The sequence below is a fragment of the Brachycentrus maculatus genome, unplaced genomic scaffold, assembly GCF_059751285.1.
Source record: "Brachycentrus maculatus isolate JH-2025_06_01 unplaced genomic scaffold, ASM5975128v1 h1tg000247l, whole genome shotgun sequence".
NCBI classification, from domain to species: Eukaryota; Metazoa; Arthropoda; class Insecta; order Trichoptera; family Brachycentridae; genus Brachycentrus; species Brachycentrus maculatus.
The window spans coordinates 826,259-842,088 of record NW_028280998.1 but is presented as its reverse complement, the minus strand read 5'-3'; the positions used below and the strand labels follow the sequence as shown (position 1 = coordinate 842,088).

General features: G+C 30.5%; 1 protein-coding gene across 1 annotated transcript in view; it reads left to right on the top strand.

Moving 5' to 3' along the window:
* Window positions 1–143: 143 nt before the first annotated feature.
* LOC148306175 (pyrokinin-1 receptor-like) overlaps window positions 144–15,830 on the top strand; it is a 162,061-nt gene continuing 146,374 nt past the window's right edge. The window contains exon 1 of the mRNA XM_088265496.1: window positions 144–436. The gene's annotated coding sequence lies outside the window, so the exon portion shown is untranslated. The remainder of the gene's footprint in view (window positions 437–15,830) is intronic.

Below are 15,830 nucleotides of genomic sequence, written 5' to 3'. Positions count from 1 at the left end.
GTCAAAAATGTATATTATTTAGTAAACTTAAGCACAAAACCTTGTTACGGAATGAAAATTAGCTTTTTCCACGCAGTTTCAACACGATATTTATTGGAACCTTGCGTCTGACCTACGCTGCTTGCAGACGCCGTACGTAACTCAGTTCTCAACCGGTACCTAGCGCAGGCGGACGCGTCTCGGCCTGCCGAAACACGTTTCCATCGGGTGTCCGAACAACTTTAATTGTGTAAAACTGGTTCAGTTGAACGACTTCAATTTAAATTGTTTGTGCGTATTTTGAAAACAAAAACAACTTATTATTGAAAACAAATGAGTGTTTATAATATCATTGTTGTTTCTGTAGTTGACATTAACAGTTTAATTAAGTGATTTTTTGTTGGTTTATCAAAGGAATTTGAAGAAAATAGTGTAGTTCTAGAACATTTTTATATGGGTAAGTTACCGATGTTTTTTTTTCAAATAGCTATCAATTTTTTATACAACTCGTTTATTTAAATTAAATACTGTCGATTTTAAGAAATAGTGGTACTAAGTAAAACATTAATTAAAAATGGATAGATTTTACCACAAAGTGAATAATTAAATTACAATATAAATATTTACAAGTATTATACTATGGGTATTGCAACAACGACGTTTAAATTTAAGAAAATCATGTAATTTTTTTAACCATTTCTTTAATGGAAACAATAATAATACTAGTAGCTGTCTGTTCTTTTAAAAAATATATTTAACTGTGCTTTAAACAATTTCTACTACTACCATCACGCCGTTTCCCCGCAGGGGTAGGCAGAGAAGATGTAACGCCACACTCTTCTGTCCTGACATACACTTCTAGATTCCTTAACATCTAGTCATATATGCCCTCCGATTACGCTGACTTTTGACACCACCAGATTTAAGATTCTGATTGATCTGTTCGTGCCAAGTCTTTTTCGGCCTTCCTCGTTCTGTTTCCGCTCACAGTCGCCTTATATACTTTATTAGTCATTCTCTCGATATCCATTCGCTTCACATGTCTATACCACATTAAATTACTTTTCTTAATCTTTTCAATTATCCTTAGTTCACCTTTTTAAAAATAAATTTAAACTAAGTAAATAATTTCAATTAATTAAATTCAATAAATGATTTTTAAACAAAAAAAATTTTGACTTTTAAATAAAAAGGTTGTCCATATATATTTTTTAATAGTTAAGAAAAATGAACACTTTAAAACGCGTCACGAAATTTTGATTTGTAACAATACTGATTTTTATATTTCGTTTAAAATAAAATACTAACAAATAAAGTTAAAGCTGTTTACAGTGAGTCAGCCTCCGCAGTGTAGTGGTAAGCATATACGACTGCCAAACTGGGTCTCAGATTCGATTCTCAGTGGGGTCACAATTAATATTTGTAATTTTTCACTCTTATGCTTATTTAATATTACTCTGAGCTGGTACCTGAATGGCAAAGCTAATCACCTTTTCTTCTTCATGTGATCAACTACCGAGAAAATACTGTTTTATTCGAAGTGCCTTACGCACTAATGCGTGCAGATCTTCTTCATCTTCTTGCTCAATGCTGAGCGTCGTGGTCTTCTGGAATGTCAGGCACTTGTCGCACAAGTCCTCTCCATTCTTCCCGGTCCTGGGCCAACTTGATGGCAGCGTTTAGCGAGGATCCGGTTAATTCCTTTATTTGGTCTGTCCATCTTGTTGGAGACCGTCCTCTTGCCCGCTTGCCTTCAACTGTACCTGTTACTACCAGTTTTTCAAGACTCTTCTCGTTCTTTCTGGCGATATGCCCAAAGTAGGACAGAATCCTTTTCCTGCAAGTCGTGGAGAGTCTTTCTGTCACTGACAGTTCGCGGAGAATGGAGACGTTTGTGCGTCTTGCAGTCCAAGGAATGCGCAGCATCCTCCTCCAGCACCACATTTCAAACACATCCAGCATATGTCTTTCCTTTTTCCTCAGTGTCCATGTTTCCACTCCATACAGCGCAATGGAGAATACAAGAGATTTCACTAGACGGGTTTTCGTTTTCCTCAGTATGGACCGATTTTTCCATATCTTCGCCAGACTAGACATTGCTGATTTTGCCATTCCAATTCTTCTCCGGATTTCTGCTTCACAGCCTCCGTCTTTAGAAATGAGTGCACCTAAATAGATAAAGTCGTCGACTTCTTCATAATCCCTTAAAGAATTGTTCCTTATCAGGGTGCCGAATCGGTCAATGACAAGAACCTTGGTTTTACTTTTGTTTATTTGAAGTCCTAAATGCTGACTTTCTATTTCGACTCTATGGAGGAGTTCAGCCATTTCGTCCTCATTGTTGGCTAATAGCGTTGTGTCGTCTGCAAACCTTATATTGGAGATCTTTTTGCCCCCTACTGATACGCCACCTTCCCACCCGTCTAGTACTTTCCTCATTATATATTCTCCATATATATTGAAGAGATCAGGAGACAGTATACACCCTTGTCTCACGCCTTTTTGTACTTGAAATGACTCTGAGAGGAAATTATCAACTCTTACCGATGCCAAATTTTGTACGTATAAGTTGTGAATAAGAACTATCAACTGTCTCGGTACACCCATTGCTTCCAAAACCTTCCACAGGCAATTCCAATTCACGCAGTCAAAAGCCTAGAAATTATCTAGAAAAGCGTGCAGATAAAAGATATAAAAAGAGGAAATTGGAATAATTGTTTTAATAATACACGGCTCACTAAAAAAAGCAACAATAAAATACCTGATATTTGAACTTTTAACTGTAATAAACAATTCGCCGTCATACAAAAAATTTGACAATTTACAACACTGTGATATTTTCGCTAAAGGCATTGTATTTTATTTTACAAATATCTCTTTTTGTGTAAGGTAAAGCGGATAGTTTTATTTTTAAGAAATATCAGCTTATCATATCAAAATTTCAGATTTTTCAAATTGTTGCTTTGGGTTAAGCCACATGTACATACATTGTTTTCCTAAATATAAAAATTATACTTTGTTTAAGACCATTTTTTGAGTTAATTTATGCAAACACGACTAGTTTCGAGAATACCAGATGTTCTTATCAACAGGCCAAAGCGCTATTATTTTTTTAAAATATTTATTGATTTTGTATTTTCACCCACTGATGAGAACAACTGTCATGTTAATAACATGTTGAGTGTATTCAAATACTTGTTCACAAATCTGAATTATCTAGAAATTCGAGGTTTTTTTTGACATCTCAACAAGAAGATGAGGAAGATGAGGTAGATGAAGAAAAATATGGAAGTCTGGGCATTTACAGGCATGAACACATATATATATATATATATATATATATATATATATATATATATATATATATATATATATATATATATATATATATATATATTATATAAATATTTATATGTATATATATATATATATATATATATATATATATATATATATATATATATATATATATATATATATATATATATATATATATATATATATATATATATATATATATATATATATATATATATATATATATATATATATATATATATACATATATATATATATATATGTATATATTTATATATATATATATAAATATATATATATATATATATATATATATATATATATATATATATATATATATATATATATAAATATATATATATATAAATATATATATATATATATATATAAATATATATATATATATATTTATATATATATATATATATATATATATATATATATATATATATATTTATACATATACTGTATTAGGATCAGACCAACATTCGACCCAAATTAAGTGTCATTTGCTTCATTCTCTAAAGGTTTTTCGTATCTCGACTGCAGCCCTTAAAATGAAAAAAAACCCTTTTACAGTTACGACAAATATATTTCTAAAATTTGGAGTCAATTAAGCACGTAGTTCCCGAGATTAGGGGTATCGAACATCTTCAAGAAAATTTTTGCATATCAAGATTTCTTACAAATTCTAGTACCTAGTCTAGTATTGGTAAAGGGTTAAAATCCCTACGTCTTTTCACCTTCTCAATAGTTAGTTGAAGGGGTTTTCAAGACCCATGGCTTTTGGATATATGATGATAAGTACTTACGAACATATATAGCTATGTTACAATGATTAAAGAAAACACTTGTTTTTTACCACTTCAGTTTTATTATAGACTATAAACTTCCATCATTCAGGTCTGTATAATAACTAAATTATTAACTATAATATTAGTTATTATACAGACCTGAATGATGGAAGTTTAACTTCTGAAACATGTAGTCTATAATAAAACTCAAGTGGTAAAAAACAAGTGTTTTCTTTAATCATTGTAACATGTCTTACCACAAAGTTAATACCGAAACAATAAATAAAATATAGCTATGCTATAAAAAAAGGCTTTAGGAGGTTAAGCCTAATGGGTCATCAATAATAAAGGTTTATCTGGTAGTAATTTTAATATGCGAGTGTCATAATATTTAGAAAAAAGTTTTTCATGTATCTAACGTATGTATTATTCAAGCTTATAACATAAAATTTGACATTTTCCAACCAAATTAGACGCCTAACAAATGGCTTGTCTCACATGTTAGAGTAATGAAAATCTACATTACCAATAAAATTAAATTGTTTTCAAATGCAAACAGCAATATACTAACAGCATTTTAAGTAGTAAAGTGACAAGATGACGAGAACATCAGCTAAAGATATTATGTTTTTACAAAGGTTCATTATTCTGTTATTTATTAACTTTTTAAAATAACCATGATGATTTTTTTATAAAACACTCGAAAAAGACCATTTTTCGAGTTTATTGTAAACACAACTAGTTTCGAGAACATTTGCAACACAAAAAAAACTCAAAAAGTCATACCAAGCAAGCATTTTATTTTAATATTTTAATCATTATTCTTTGTTATTATCTGTTTTTCCGGACGTATCAGATACTATTTCAGAACCTCAGGGCACACAGTTTTGTATTTCTTTTTTAAGAAAAAAATTCTTAATTTTATTATTTTGTAATAAATTCAATTTGATTTGAAATGATTCAAAGAATATGGTTTTATTCAATTTGTCACGTGATATGTAAATTATATTTTTCATCTCATAATTTGTTACCATGACGCTATGAATAGTTACCCCCTACAATTTACCCCTTACAACTGAGACATCGACTGAAATTATTATTTTGCGATGTGATTACAAGGCAAAATAACTCAGAAACAGGGTACTAACATCATGGCATCATGCTGGAGAATATATGTATTTTTGAATTGGAACTGGTAATTACACGGCATAATAAGTCAATATTACCGTATGAGCTTTGTAATAAGCGTGAAAATCTAGAAAATTCAAAACGTGAAAGTGAAAATCCGTCTTTTTGAGTATCTTTTTGAGGAAATTCAAATTCCTTTTTTTATATCGATAACTGTAAATCCATCAATTGATTCAGCAGTTGTTATCATACATATAGGTGCATATTTAATTGATTAAATAACCACTTTTTCTTCAAATTTATTGTGACACATCGCTCACTCCTTTCAAGAACGTCATAAATAAAAAAAACTTGATTTTTCAGGAGAACGTTTTTAAAGTTCAAACTTAAAATACAATGTATTAAAAATAAATATCAAGCCACTTATTTAACTTTTTACTGTGCAACAGATCTTTTTAGGTAAAACCTGAATATTTGTTCTCCATTCGAAAAATATTAAGCATATTTAAAAAAATAATTAAACAATACCTTTTCTTCAAAATGCAAAAATAACACTTTCTGCCATGTAGCGGGTAAATATTAAGTTAAAAATATGCCACTTTTGCTGGGATATAGTACATTTTCTGGGCATTACGAAAACATACACAACTCAAAAATGACAATTTTTTATTTATGACGTTCTTGAAAGGAGTGAGCGACATGTTTCGATGAATTCCGCATCATTTTCACATACCAATAATTTTACATTGTTCACAAATCTAGGTTTCTCTACTTATTTTTACATTATGACATCTCAATATAAATGAAAAATGATAACACCCATTCAATACCCAGACATCAATATATAAAAAATATACTCGTAAAACAAAAATATAATGTAGTGTGTTTATTAATCATGACTAAAATTGTTAATATTACACGTGTATATCACTTAAACCAGCCCATTACAGGTGTCAAGCCTTGAAAATACCCACATTTTTAAAGTTTTGGAAATCGGCACCATCTATGATTGAGTAGAGTTAGTTTTACAATAGATTTATGCAATATAGTAAGATTCTTCTCGAATTATATTACATACGAGGAGACGCTTGAAAAAAATCAACTATTTTTCGACCAGTGGGTAATTCACAATATTTTGAGTTTCCAAATTTTGGTTCATTTATCTAGGTTTGTCCACTTTTTATATTGATCTTAGCATAGACTGCACGATCAGGTATGTCAAACACTTGAAAGTAGTCAGGTTAGGAGTCGTAATAATCGGCGGGTATGTATGAGGAGATGCATGTACGTGGAAGAGGCGAAGAATGTTTGCAAAGACAGAGTGGTGTGGCGTTCTATTCTCTCTGCCTAAACCTGCGGCGTGATGGTTAGTTAGTTAGTTAATTTTTTAGATAAAGAAGAGGAGCAAGAGTAAAAATATTGAATACAGAAAATAAAGGTTTTAGACAAGATGAAAAAAAAATATATTGAAAAAGCCCTAAAAATAACATTTCTTTGATAATTGGGCAAATTAATTTTCCTTACAGTCTACTTTTTGATTGGCAACAATAATTAAACAAGATTTGTCACGTCCTACTTTAAACCCTGCCCACTACTTTCAACCTTCATAATCCTGACCTATTTTAAATAACATCGTTAGTGCGTGTCAGACTTCGGCCTTTAGTGCATGTTATTCCGCAATCCTTAGTGCATGTTGGTCCTGGGGTCAACCAAAACGCACGTTATTATTATTTTGTGTAGTTATAAATGCTTAAATACTGCCATCGTAGTGACATGTAGTATTGTTTGCATGGTGGTGTAGCTATTATTCTGACGAAGAGACGGGTACGTTTTGAAACAGGTATACTAAAATTTCGGTATTTAGTATTTATATACTAACATAACTAATATTTTTTATTTATTGTTTCGGCATTCACTTTGTGGTAAGACATGATGAAATTAAACGCTTAAAATAAATCGCTTGTTTTTTAACACTTGACTTTTATTTATTTTATTTTAACGACTAGTTTTAGGTCCATCTTTAGGTCTAAATATAAAGTTTATATTTAGACCTAAAGATGGAAGTACAGCTTTCGAAACTAGTCGTTAAAATGAAATAAATATAAACTTTATAAAATAAAGCAACATTTTTTTAACCACTTCTTATTGGTACACTTTTTCCAACCAGTTTCAACAAGAACCTTGCCATCATCAGGGTTTATGTACTAATTCTAAAACATTGAAATACTCAAAGTTAGGTTATAGATAATTTCCCTTGCCTTGCGATACCAAAAACTTCCACGCACTCGTACACCATATGAAAATGTGATTTAAAAATTTTATTTAAAAAACGGGAAAAAAAACTCCTAAATGTTGCTTTTATTGAGCATTGCACAGCGAATACGTCATAACCGACATCATCAAACCAATTTGATGATCTCGGTTACGCGAAACCAGGTTGCTGGTCAAATGAAATTCATGTCGAAAAGGTTACATAGTTGTTATTTTATTATATCAAAATGCAGATCCACCAAGAAATATCTTAAATCTATTAAAAAATATACTTCAAGTGGTACAAACAAGTGTTTTCTTTTAAATTACTAATATTTTTGTTTTAAAAAGTACAAAAGTAATTTATTTGGACGTTGAAACCATTAATTTATGCAAATTTATTCATCTTAGGGAGCTATTGGTCAATGAACTTGTAATCTCTTCAATCGTGAACTGAATTTAATATTGTCACAATTTATCGCAACGAAATTGTACGGCCTACAAATTTTCCGGAGTTGGTTTCAAATCTAAAGTAAGAATGTGAAATTATTTTGCCTATTTTTGTGAAAATATCGTACAAAGCTTAAATTTTTATGATATTATTTTTTACATATCGCTCACTCCTTTCAAGAACGTCATAAATCAAAATACTTGATTTTTCAGGAGAACGTTTCTAAAGTTTAAGAGTATAATACAATGTATTAAAAATAAATAAATATCAAGCAACTTACTGAACTTTTTACTGTGCAACAGATCTTTTAAGGTAAAATCTGAAATTTTTTTCGCCATTTGAAAAATATTTAGTTTTTTGAAAAAAATAATTAAACACTGCCTTTTCTTCAAAATGCAAAAACAACACTTTCTGCTCTGTGGCGGTTAAATATTAAGTTAAAAATATGCCGCTTTTGCTGGGATATAGTACATTTTCTGGACATTCCGAAAACACGCACAACGGAAAATTTACAATTTTTGATTTATGACGTTCTTGAAAGGAGTGAGCGATATGACATAACATAATTTACTTTTATATTTTCTCACAAAAATGTTAGTTATATTAGTATTTAACCACTTACTGAGATTTTCATGTCTAACGGTTTCGAGACGTACCCGTCTCTTCGTCAGGACGTGTGGCATTAAATTAATCACCCTATCGAAAGATGTAATACTTTTTGCAAATTGCGTTGTAAATCAATCTTATTTGATATTTGTCAACTAAATAGCTGCAGAATAACAAAAATTTATATTGATGCTAAATTAATTACCCAATTTTGTTTTTGAATAACATTTAACTAAATAAAAAAATATGTATTTTCTGTAATGGAAATCTTTATTTGGGTTTTTTTATTGTTTATAAAAGATGAATTACTGTAGCCGTCTAGTTCACAAATATCTAATTTGATTGACTTACTACACCATTTGCAAAAATCAAAACATCTTCCGATAGGGTGATTTATTTTTTTGCCACCATCTATATCATATAGAATTTTCTCTAGCCTCCTACAAGACTGAAGATGTTGGTAACGATGAAACCCGATCACTGCTCGCAGACGTTAAACTATTCCCAGATTTGTACTCTAAATATTACACGACCGCACCGCTTTACGATGGTCTATAGGCCTAATAGGATACATTTTACGAGGGTAACATGATCCAGTTTACTCGAATAAAGCTTATTTCGTTTAAAATATCTTCGGTACATTCTGGTTTTTCTTTTGAAATCTGAAGCAAACACAAAACTTCTTTGAAATGAGAGCCCAAAAAGCTAATGATCAATATTTGAAGACTGAACTTTTTTAAACCTACGTTTTTTCATCTTATAACTTAAACAAAAATAAAGTTAGCTGTATAAGTTGCTTGTGTAAGCTCTATATCGTATTTGAATAAAAACGTAGATTGACGCCCTATCATGACGTCTGTAATAAAACAAATGTAGCTTTATTCCCTATTATCACCTTCGTAATATTTCAAATGTAGCTTGATGCCCTATTATCATCTTCGTAAAATATCAAATTGTTTTTGATGCCCTATTATCTTGTTTGTAATATATCAAGTGCTGTTGATGCCCTATTATGCCTATGTTTACAACATTTTGAGTGTGTCCAAATACTTGTTCACAAAATCTGGATTATCTCCAATTACAGGAGTTATTTTCATATTATTTTTTGACATCTCATCAAAGATGAAGAATATAGAAGTCTGGGCATTTACGGGGCTTACGACCGTCATAGGCTGGTTTAAGTGATCACTTTACACACGTGTAACATTCACCAATTCTACCCATTATTGACAACCACACTACTCAAATTCTTGGAAGTTCTATATATATGAACCAATTTAGAAACCTTGTTCATGAATCAAATTATAAGCTTAATAATAAAAATGAAAATGGTATTTTCTGGCGTTTCTCATGTGTGTGATTATAATCCAGGATTCGGATCTCACGTACTAATATAAGAGTTTCTGCTTAATAAAAAGCTTCTTTACATCTCACCAATAGATGTCTCTAGTGAAGTTCTAGTGATTCATGAACAAGGTTTCTAAATTGGTTCATATATATAGAACTTCCAAGAATTTGAGTAGTGTGGTTGTCAATAATGGGTAGAATTGGTGAATGTTACACGTGTGTAAAGTGATCACTTAAACCAGCCTATGACGGTCGTAAGCCCCGTAAATGCCCAGACTTCTATATTCTTCATCTTTGATGAGATGTCAAAAAATAATATGCCTATGTTCATCAAATATCATATGCAGCTTGATTCCTATTATCATTTTTGAACCACATTCCATTTAATCAAGCAAGACATATGAATTTCATTGTCTTTTATCAATTACTTTCAAATGTTGGAAACATTTTAGTATAAGACTTATTTTATTTAATTCACTAAAACTTGTGCAATGTTTTTACATTCCGATATCATTTTCAACTTAGTAAATGTCACTCTTCGTCAAAAACTCATTTAAACGTCATCATGTCTCTTACAAAAATACTCTGCAGACACGAATCAACTATAAAGTACTTGCGTCGTCACAAAACAAAACGTTTATAAATGATATTGTGCGACGTGTGACATCTTTTCACTCATGACCGTACTTTATAGTATGATAATTTAAATATAAATTTAAAACTCTCGTATAATACCGTCCGCCTCCGTAGTATAATTGTCAGCACGCTCAGCTACTCTACTGGAGGTCCCGGGATCAATTCCCAGGAGGAGTTGAAATAAATATAGGTGATTTTTTCACCCTAATATTTATTCATAATTACCCTAGACTGGTACCTGAAGCGGAGGGCTGATCACCTCTTATTCATGTGATAACGATCGAGATAAACTGCGTTTATGATACAATGCCTTATACACCATCGGGCGCAGATGAGAGTTAGAGTATAAGACCTATTTTGAATTTATTAATGTTGGTAAAGTTGACCAGTTTTGAGAACTACACATGTTGTTATCAAAAGGTAAAAATACAAACTTTATTTAATGAGATGCAAATCTCTTGATAAGAACATCTGTAATTTGAGTTGTGTTGACATAAAAAAGTGGTCTTGTAGTTTTGTTTTTTTGTTATATTTCAATTATTTTGTTTTTTTACAAAAAAAAACTAATCAGGTATGCATACAACATTAATAAAGATTGACGAAGCGGTGAATGCAATATTCGAAACGTCAGCCGTATTTTGTTAACAAAAACTTAGTTATAATAAAACGAATAAAAATTATGGGCAAAAAAAAACATGTAAAAGAGTGTGTAAAACAATTTATTAAATACATTGAGAAAAGAAACAAACAAAATTGAAATTAAAACCCGCAAAAAATACTATAAAAAATGGTGTTATAAATAAATTGTAATTCATATTGGAGAGATGATGCTGGAAGGTCATTGTACTTATTACCATCGCATATACAGGATGATGAAAAATACAATTTATGAAAGAATAAATTAGATACTAACTAAAAAACGATCACGAAGCTTCTCCACAGAGGTAGGCAGAGAGAATATAACGCTTTATTATTTATTGATTCGGCATTAACTTTGTGGAATGACATGATTATTTCAATTAAATTAAACACTTGAATAATGCAATGAATTGAGTTTTATTTTTATTTACGACTAGTTTCGAAAACGACAATTGTTTTCATCTTCTGGTACAAATTAAAACATTTAATTTGTACTAGAAGATAAAAACAATTGTCGTTTTCGAAACTAGTTATAAATAAAAATAAAACTCAATTCAGTGGATTATTCAAGTGTTTAATTTAATTAAAATAAAATAATATAACGCCACACCACCCTGTCTTTGCAAACATTATTCACCTCTTCCACGTTCATGCATCTCCTTATACATACCCGCCGATTATTTCGACTCTTAACCTGACCGCTTTCAAGTGTTGGCATACCTGATTGTGACAAGTTTTTCTCGGTTTTCCTCTGCTCTGTTTTCCAACTACATTCGCCTGACTCGTCAATAGGTAAAAATACAAAAACAAATAAGCACTGTCTGTATTTTCACCTGTTAATGGTTAATATCAACACCTGTAGTTTATTTTAGTTTTTGTTAGAAAAACATAAATCTACGAGTACTTAATGATCTTAAAACCTTGTATATAATAAGCACGGTAAATAATAAATTTAATTCACATCTCAAAAAACACCTGTGGTTTTCGAAGCTAGTTTTAATATTAATAAACTCGAGAAGTCATTTGAAATAAGTGTTTTATTTTTATATTTACATCGTTTTGTTACTCTTTGAAAGCAATAATCAGTTTCTTTGTGGTACTGCAATTTGACAATTGAATAGTAAAAAATAAAAGAGACTAGTATTTTTTCCACTTTATTTCATTTGACGAGTGAATGAGTTTCGGTGTCACGTGTATCGTCAGATTAGTGATGCTGACGATACTTACAATGATAAATATAACACAGATGATATAAAATATATTTCAAAACTTTATAAAATAACCTTGTCATCATCAGGGTTTATGTACTAATTCTGAAACATTAAAATACTCATAGTTAGTATTACAATGTTTTAGAATTAGTACATAAACCCTGATGATAACAAGCTTCTCGTCGAAACCGGTTGGAGAAAAAGTGTACCAAGAAAAAAAAGTGGTTAAAAATAAAGTTGTTTTACTTTATAAAGTTAATAAAATGTGCCATAAAGTAGCTGCAAAAAATATTCAAGAAAATATATCTTAATTTGGTATGGAACATATTCAGTTAACTTTAAATTCCTGGTGATATTTAATGTACAAAATCGTTTTATACGTTGAGTTGTCTACACTTAATTTCAATTTAGCTATAATAATGGTAGATTTAAATAAATAACAAAAAAGTGTACTCAGAAAAGTACTCTATGCCTAACCAGAGTGTAAGAAGACACTATTAAAAATGTCAACATAAGTGATGTAAACGAAACATGAAGGTTTAAAACAGCGTTGTTTGGAAAGAGGTAAAAACAAAGAAGAGTGATTAGGAATCAATGGAATGGAAGCAATGTTTTTGACGTTTCACGGAAGTACTCGTATTACACGAGAAAGCTCCTTCACATTTTATACAATGAGGAAAGTTCAATTTAAGAGGGAAACTTTCGTGAAACAAATTTACTTGTTCTAACCGCTGTATTCAACAAATCTTTGTCAGCGCTGATATCGCTTATCAGTCTACGTTAAAATCTAACTTTAAACTTAAATAATCAACTATCACGCCGCTTCTTTGCAGGGGTAGGCAGAGAGTATTCAGAATAGAATACTAATATTATTTTGAGAAATAAAAGTACTTCGTTTTTTTATCCACCCACATTTTTATTAACAACCAACTTATTTCGGCAACAACCTGTTGCCCTTATGGCGGGTTGCCGTTTTTTGAGCTTATGTAGGTGACATGTTGCCGTGTTTCGTGATCACGCTAGATGGTCACGTTTTTAATATAATGAGGAAATGCCAGAATGAAATTAAAGAATGTTGTACTCACAGTTAGTCCTTTTATTTATATAAGTGCGATTACACTGGAATCAGATAATTACAAAATACTTAATACTCTATATATATAAATTAAAGAAGCAAAATGAAAGTCGCAATTAACCCACGACTCCCCCTAGGGTCCACATGGGCCAGAAATTAAAACAAAACAAAAAACAAAAAAAAATAAAAAAAAAAAATATATATATATATATATATATATATATATATATATATATATATATATATATATATATATATAAAATATATATATATATATTATATATATATATATATATATATATATATATATATATATATATATATATATATATATATATATATATATATATATATATATATATATATATATATATATATATATATATATATAGGAAGTTTGAAATAACGGAATACATGTAAACTGGTATGAAGCAGTATTGTCAGTTTTACAAAAGAAGTGTTGCCAGCCTAAAAAAAATAAACGGTAGTCGAGCAATAATCAATAATATAATGCTTTATATTTGGGCCCATATGGACCCCGTGGACATTGGAGGGGTTTCCATGTCAAGAGTTAATATATTACCTCATATATACCCTATGATTATTCTGACTCATGTCCTGCTAACATCTTCTTTTTCCTGGCTCCATCCTAACTTATCCTCATTGTAGACTGTTGGGGTAGATCGTTCATCATCTAGGTCACAACATACAACGTCACCTAGGTCATGCCTTCGAATCATGTTATCTTTCTGTAGCATCCGTGTGTTTTTGGGTCTTCCTCTAGATGTCTTTCTAGGAAGATCCATAACGATCGCCTGGTTTACAATGTGTTTAGGTTTTCTGCGTCGTATGTGCCCATACCATCTCAATTGCCTTTTCGCTGACTCCTTTAAGAACGTCATAAATAAATAAATAAAAAAATTCAATTCTCAGTTGTGCATGTTTTCGGAATGCCTAGAAAATGTACTATGTATATCCCAGCAAAAGCAATATATTTTAAACTTAATATTTACCCGCTACAGGGCAGAAAGTGTTGTTTTTGCATTTCGAAGAAAAGGTATTGTTTAATTATTTTTTTTAATATATTTAATATTTTTCAAATGGAGGAAAAACCTTCAGGTTTTACCTAAAAAGATCTGTTGCACAGTAAAAAGTTCAATAAGTGGCTTGATATTTATTTTTAGTAAATTGTGTTATATTTTTAACTTTAAAAGCGTTCTCCTGAAATATCAAGTTTTTTGATTTATGACGTTCTTGAAAGGAGTGAGCGAAGTGGCTTGATATTTATTTGTAATGCATTGTATTTTATTTTTTTATTTTAAAAGCGTTCTCCTGAAAAATCTAGTTTTATTTTTAAACGTTTTTGAAAGGAGTGAGCGTTTTGACTACCGTACTATTGATGCAAGTTACACCCAGGCTTTCATGAATACGTAAACTCTTTACGTCTCTCTCTCGCACGACCACATTAAAGTTTTGAAATACTTCTTCTTTTTCTTCGATATTTTTCTGCTCCTATTTCAAATACAGTTGACTCTTTTTTTAAATGTCCTTTCTCAATTCATTCCTTCAACATGTCCAAACCATCTGATCACACCTTTTTTGTAGTGTCTATGAAATGTTAATACTTTATTCTTGTTTGTGCCACACATTTAAAATGAATCAAGTATTCAAATGACATTTTCCCACCATCTTTTATCGTCAAACTACTCACAGTTATTTGGAATGAAAACATAAATTTTCTTTTTACAAACAAATCCCAAACATTTAGCACAGCAAAAACTAGTAGCAAAACTAAAAAAGTCTCTACACCTCATTTTTTTCATTAAGCTTTTGAACGATTTTTTTTGCATGAAATACGAATATAAAATGATACAAATATTGTTTTCATTCCTTTGTAATGTGAAAAACTGCCTTGAGAGGTTGCCAGAAATAACATACAAATGCTGAGCTTTATGCTCAACAAAGGTACAGAAATTTGGGCGAAAAAATAAATCCGTTTTGACAAAGAATCGCTTTTATCTGTGTTAATACATTCACGTAAAACAGAAATAGGCAACCTTTCTTATATCTAAATTGTCATTCTGTCTAGTCAAGTGCGGAAAAAATATTAAAAACAATAAAGAAATGTCACTCATTTGACTCACATCCGCTCAAATTAGTACACTCAGTCACATACAAAGATCAAATCATGAACAATCATGACAATTTATTCTTCAAACCCTTATCCGCACACCAATGGTGCATAGGGCACTGCAACATGTCAACGCAGTGTTATAGTTAACACATCAAAGAAAGGTGATGAGCCCTCCGCTTCAGGTAATATTTAATAAATATTAGAGAGAAAAAAAACATTAAGACCCTTAAAACCCTTGACTTCTCTCCCCTGGAAGTCGAAC